Raw genomic sequence first — 6,789 nt, forward strand, 5'->3', positions numbered from 1 at the left:
AAGCCCAAAGGCCAGTTTGAAGAAGGTCCGTGAAAAGTAAACGAAACTGCCGTGTTCTAAGGGCCGGGACAGGCTAGGCAATTAACCCCAGAGAACCAAGGAATGGAAGCAGAAGAAGCATTATAAGCTGACGGCTTTACTCATCCTTGGTTGCTGCCTCGTCGCCGAAGCGAGTAGAGAGAACATAAGAGTATATCACACTCACTTCATCTAAATCATTTTTTTAACAAAAAAATCTAAAATAAAGAAAGATTCCCTGCTGTCTATCTGTCCCGCCATAGGTTTTTCTAAGGCTCAAAGTCCAGAGTTCTTTGACGCTCATGGACGGTCTGTGAAGGGTCTGGGAGGTTACCAATACCGAGCCCTTTCCTGCCCGAGGCTGTTCCATACCCCGGAAAAATGAGTGGTACAGATTCCTTCCAATAGGAGAGGTTCTTAGTTCTCAACCACCACTGGTAGTAAATTCCTAGAGATAGATTTTAGCCCCTAGGGAAATGGAACAACGAACAGGGGAAACGGGCGGGCGAAATGACGTGAAATGGAACATCTCAGGAAAGGTTCCCGAGATTGGTATTGGAAAAGACCTCCTCTCAGAATTCTTCATGCGGCTATGGCAGATAACGGGCACTCTCAATCCAATAAGAAAAGTTCTAAAGCTCTTCGCCATACCTCTATCTCCAACAGACATTCATTATGGCAAGGCGTACTGATTCGATCACTTCCTGTAAAGACTTTCCTGTTCTTATGAAAGACAGCCGTATGTTAGGAAGAATTCAATCTCAAGCTCAAGACTTTACAAGGGGAAGGTAGCTGGTAAGCCCTTTTAGTCGATCTAGGCATAACACTTTCACCACTCTTAGGCAAGCGACTAAAGCAAGCCGAAATGTGCCGTTCATTCTAGTAGCTTAGACCTTTGTTGAGCCTCCTTACCTTAGAAGGACAGTCAAAAGCCGGTGCGTTGGTTAACAGCTTCCGAAGTGACTAATCGTAGCCAACTTATTCAAGATCTATACTTTCTCTTATTAGAAAGAATATGTATATTATTGCGGAGATGAAAGAAGTAGACGAAAAACTAGAGATGAGAGAAGCGAGCCCTGAAAGAGAAGGAGAGGAAGGAAACTAAGGGCTAACCCGACACCAACCCAATAGAGCTAGCCAGCAAGCTCAGGCTAAGAGATGGGTCAATTTCCATGCCCTTATCTTCTTCAAGCCCTTAAGGCTAAGAAGTCAACTAGCGGTCTAGGAAGGCTAAGAAGGCAACTAGCTGCTTAGCCGAACTCCTCACCTGGGGTGACGATATTCTGATTCAAGCTCTGAACCAAAGCTAATTCTTTTCTTCCTTTAAGCGTCAAACTTCAGATTTGAAGGCCTTTCCACTGCAAAAAAACACTTGAATTAGATCTACGAAATGATCGACTCAAATAGATGGTCATCATAAGCTCTTTCTTTTCCTCCTCTTCCAGTTCTATTAATCAAAAGGCCATCATGGACCAAGATCCAAAGGGATCAATCTTTTACACCGATGTATCGTACTCTCTCGACCAGGGCATCATAAGAAAAGACTGCAAAATCTTTCCGAAGTGTTATAAAGAGGGAAGGCGCGCTACAACTAACATAACAGCCTCTTCCTTGCCCCCCTAAGAATCCAAGGGTGACCTTTGGATGTTGTCGTGACGCTTTGGTTACGAAGGTTATCGGGGTCTAGGTTTATGGATGGATTCCGTAATCGAAAGTCCCTCCAACTCAATCAATATCAACAACATGTCGTGACCGGTTAGGCTTGGTTGATTTTGTCAGAAAAGAAAGTAGGTTTCGGGGGTTCATTGATTAGTACACCCCCGGTGCTGGTAAGGTCGGGACCGTGTTCGTACGTCTCCGGTTTGCCGGCCTATCTTCTTTATGAGATTGACCAGCCAGCTGGGTTGGTTTGGCTATTCTTTTTTATTGAAAAGGAGTCAGCTGTCTGCGCGAGTCATCTTCTTCTAGGCTCCGCTGGACGACACGGCATTCTCGTTTCAATAAATAGATGTCGGCCGTACTTGTGATGGTTCCCAAGGATCCAATATGACCACTTCACTTAGGTCTACGTTGCCACGATATTTTTCTATGGAAGCGGGCGGGCTGTTAGAAGTTCGGCCTGCTTTTTTTTGTCGTAGGGGAGGGATTGACCTTTCTAACGCATATTCAGTCGTACCGGCATGGCCCCACTGATTTCTTTTCGATCGGAGCATCCAGCAGCGCAACCCGGTTCTACTTGACTAAGCTCGTGCTCGTCCAAGGAGGGAGTTTGCTTTACCCAACCCCCTTTTTGATAACAAGGCAGAAAGCCCCGACTTGACATTCATTAGTTTCGAATGAAGAGTGCCCTGCCGCACCTACTCCTATAAAAAAGCGAGACTTTACTAAACAAGAAAAGCCCCTTCTATCTTATTAGTAAAGCGCTAACGCGCGCCCTGCAATCAAACTCAAGTTTAGCCTTGATCGATACGACAACCTTAGTAATAGAAAGGGTAATCGAATAGAAGAAGATGTGACCCAATTTTCCTGGTCCATCGATTGTTCCATTACGATCAAGAACTTGGAGGTATGGCTGAGTGGCTTAAGGCATTGGTTTGCTAAATCGACATACAAGAAGATTGTATCATGGGTTCAAATCCCATTTCCTACGGAACAGAAGTGAAACGGGCGGGCGAAATGACGTGAGAGAAAGAACCTCTTGGTGGAGTCCAGCCCCCCAGAATAGCACTACTTAGTGACTAGGAGCGGAGAGACCTTTGCGCGTTCTTTTTGTTTGATCGGCCTATCTTCTCTCTATAAGCAAGCTCCCTCCAGCTGTCCAGGGACTGGACGGCTCTCGGTTCTTGAGCATGTTGGGGGATTAGGCGGCAGTTGAAAGAGCTGCTCGAAAGCTTGGTGAAGAAGCGAAAAAGGCCTATCTATTCTCTTTTTTTTAGTACAAGGGCTTTTTACTAGTCAAGTGGTAAGGTAGGGCGCTATTCGATGAATAAAACATATTTTAGGAAAGTGGTTCAGGTAGCTCAGCTGGTTAGAGCAAAGGACTGAAAATCCTTGTGTCAGTGGTTCGAATCCACTTCTAAGCGGGCCAAGGGTCCAAAGGCCGGGAGCGAGCCAGATTTTGAAATTCAAGTGCAAGAGTCAGCCAAAAAATGTGAGCGCTCCTGCACTATACGGCTTTTTTGCGTCGCCCTATCTTGCTGGAGGCAGATTTCGAAAAAAAAGTTGTTTCTTAGGTTCTCGCGTCCCTGTGCCCAAAAGGATGGGTGAGTTCGGTTTGAGTGTTCATCGATCGGGTGGATCTATATGCTCCGGGGTGGTGAGACGAGGTGTAGCCCAGTCTGGTCAGCGCATCTGTTTTGGGTACAGAGGGCCATAGGTTCGAATCCTGTCACCTTGATGTGAGGCATTCCGTCAGCAAATACTCAAATATGAACATCCATCGACCGTTACCACTTCCTCTTACTCGTGACTCGTATATGTACTTTATATAGCAAGCACACGAGACCTATAGCTAAAGATCATATAGCGCCACAGTATATATATATACGAACCTATACGGAACACTTATCTCTTTCTCAGTGCTTTCTTTAGGCTCCTGGCTGCTCGTTGGTAGAACACAACCCATATGATATTGAGCTTGAGCATTCGGGCTTCTTTTTTTTTTTAAGAAATGCTTCTTTAGAATTCTAAGGTGGCAGGGCAGCTAGTTTGAGTGGGGCCTGACGGTTTCCCGAACTTCTTCTTTCATTTTAGATTAATAAGGGGCTAGTTGGGGAGGAAATCTCGATGGCAATCAAGGATGGATTTCTATTTCGGAAGGGGTGCTTACTGAAATAGTTCAACACTACGCTCATTGATCTTCTTCTAAAGTCCCTTGGAGCCAATCGGTTGCCTGAAGCTTGACATGATGAAGGCGCTTTGAAGCCCTTGCCGAAGGAAAGAGGGAATGGCCCTTCCTCTTACCTTCTGTTGAGACTGAGATAGAAGACTGGGCTTTCTCCCTCTTCTACCGGGAGGCCGCGGGAGTCAACTCTGTCTCATCCTCATCCCCCTGGTAAAGGCGATCCTAAGCCCTCCTCTCCGCCTAGGAGGCACCTGTTTGGATGAAGGCACGGGTCGTCTAACAAGGCATGGGACCCATATATTCATTGTCTGCTGTGCAGAAGCTTCCTTCCTGCACCTGCATGCGCGCTTCCCCAGAAGGAGGCACACATTGTAACAATTCATCGCGATAGCTGCCTTTGGCTCTACTCTAATTGGCAACGAGACAGTGGATTGATTCCTACACCTATGGGCTCACTTCCTCCTCTAGTCCGAATCAAGATGGCTCCTCTCGATCTTGTGATGCCTTCGGCCCAAAATTATCCAGATAGCTGCCTTGACTTTGATATTAGTCAAGGGAAAGCTTATGAACAGTTCCGAAATGACACGCTATTCCGTCTCATCCTTTCGCCCCGGATGGTAGGAATAAGATAAAGGAGGAGGACTTTTTTGACTTCAACCGAGGAAGACTCGCACCCGCGTCTTTGTTTGAATCACTGACAGTTCGGGCAGGCCCGCAGGACTGGAATTCTGAAAAGAAGGAATGTCTGGCTTTTCCTATTCTAGTGCAACGGTATAAATCGCTTCACTTTGAGTGGGCTTGGCCCGCGCCTTGACAAGGCTGTTGCCCCTCCTTCCACCCGTAGAGAGAGCCGGAGTTAGGCCTTTGGATTGATTGATAGTAGGATCAATGATGTTTAGTTTCATTAAGGATCGACATGCCCCAGGTTTGAAGAATTCGATGACAGGCCTTCGCTGCAAAAGATCCCGGAATTGGTCGATTCGGAATCGGCTGGATTGGAGGAATCCGGAGCCACAAGGATCTTCAACGGGTTCGAAAGTCTTTTGATTCCAGGCGGCCGGCCCAATTCTATGGAATTCGCTATAAGTCAAGCTTGTCAACTATCAAAGGAAAGGCCGGTTCGAATGCGAGCAAGCTAGTTAGGCCAGATACTCTACTCTAGTAGTCACTAGACTCACTATAGTAGTCCGTCCGACTGCTCTTGCTGAAATCATTACTCTTCATTCTCCCGTGCTCTAGCAATTGCGCTCCCTAGACCACTACCATGTAGTTAGGTAGGGACAATCAATCCGAGAATCTAGGAATGAATGGGGATCCCTATCAATATCAAAATGAAGAAAATAGAATGAAATAGATTACCTTTCTCTCACTCAATAGATGTATCTGGTCTGATACGGTACAGTACAATACGAGACAATGGAATGCAATGGGATAGATGGTAGAGGGCTGCCTGCGCCCAAAAGCGATGATTCACTTGTCCCCTTGTCCATAGGGACCTCGTGGCATACAACCGAAACGACTCCCGCTAGATAGCCGCCCCTTTCTCTCTTTTTACAGCCTCGTGGACGGACGAAAGAAGGTAAGTTACAGAACGGGGCAGTGAAGGCTCGCGAAGTAGACAACAAGCAAGAGCTTCTCAGCCCCCTATTCTCTTAGTCAAGCGCTAGCGCGCCCCTCTCTCTAAAGGGGCGTAAGCACTTTACTCGTTAGGGGATGGGATTCATTCACTTGCATTCCTGCTAGCACTACAAAAAGCTCCGGTCTTAACGCCCCTACTACTGCTGTGCAGCCTTTCCTCGGGTTCGTAGAGTCGGGTTTCCCGTTTACCCACAACGGAGGAGCCGCCCCCACCAGGCAGGCGGCCACGGGTCATAACGCACTCTTCGCACAACAAATCCACTTTGAAGTTGACTTATTCGCTCGGCCAATCATCGGAATGTGTACGAGATACCATAAGGGCCCAATATCTCAATAGCACCTTTGTCTAAAGCTTCGAATGAAACTTCATATCCGAAACGCAGGAACGATCTGACTAGAAAGTCATTAAAAACTTGATCGAAGAACCAGCGTTTATTGAAGAAGCTATAGAGTCGATTACAAAAAGTACTAGTTTGAAAGGCTCGTTGGAATTGATCCGCTACTGGATTTACATTATACGCAACAGAAGCACCTAAAGTACTAAACAAAATAGGTATTAGTTTGGTAATGGTTGGAGCAGCAAACTCGGATTCGGCAAGAATCTCATTTTTTGGTAGTACGAAGGGGGAATTGGCCCAAAAATTGGATAGGGGTCAAGACGTTGTCGGGCGCCGGCGGCTGACTCAAGTGCCCCCCGAACCGCGCGAAATGGTCGCCTATTACACGACTCACTAACTCTGCCTGGAGTGGTGGTACCTATTATTCGTCGGCGGGGGCGGTCCGGCGATACGTAGATGACTTTTGGCTGGTACAACCACTCGATTGTCCACTTCTAATAAACGTAATTGTGCCAATTCCAGTTTTGAACTACCGCAGACTTGTTTCATAGTTTTCAACTGAGCGGCAGACCCAACACGACTGACAGATAAGCCGACGTTAATTAAACTAGGAGTCTAATTTGGTAATGGGCGGTTCATTTTTCTAGTTCATTTTAGGATCGCAACTTCCTGCGCAGTCCGTGCCAGTAGTGATATCCTAATTCGGCTACCTCTCCCACTCATCAAGGCAGAACATTAGAAAGGTAAACTATTGCCAAGAGAGACCGGGGAACGCTCTGCCCCTTCACCTGCAAAAGGATCCGTTACCGGAGTGCTGTGCTTCTCAGGGCCGTCTGAGTCAGAGCAACCCCGTCGGGCGATCCAGTTACCCGGTTCACTATTATTCTAAAACCATTGAACCGTACTAGCTTCATTACAGACTTGATACTGAACTGTTCACCATCCGAACAT

The 6,789-nt window shown here is 46.8% G+C and overlaps 1 non-coding gene across 1 annotated transcript; it reads left to right on the forward strand.

Annotated features, from left to right (window-relative positions):
• Nucleotides 1-3,027: 3,027 nt before the first annotated feature.
• TRNAF-GAA (transfer RNA phenylalanine (anticodon GAA)) lies at nt 3,028-3,101 on the forward strand. The gene has a single exon. It is a non-coding gene; the product is annotated as a tRNA-Phe (tRNA).
• The last annotated feature ends 3,688 nt before the right edge of the window (nt 3,102-6,789 follow it).

This window comes from Lactuca virosa, chromosome 8, assembly GCF_052849685.1.
Source record: "Lactuca virosa cultivar CGN04683 chromosome 8, Lactuca_virosa_CGN04683_v6, whole genome shotgun sequence".
Classification (NCBI taxonomy): domain Eukaryota; kingdom Viridiplantae; phylum Streptophyta; class Magnoliopsida; order Asterales; family Asteraceae; genus Lactuca; species Lactuca virosa.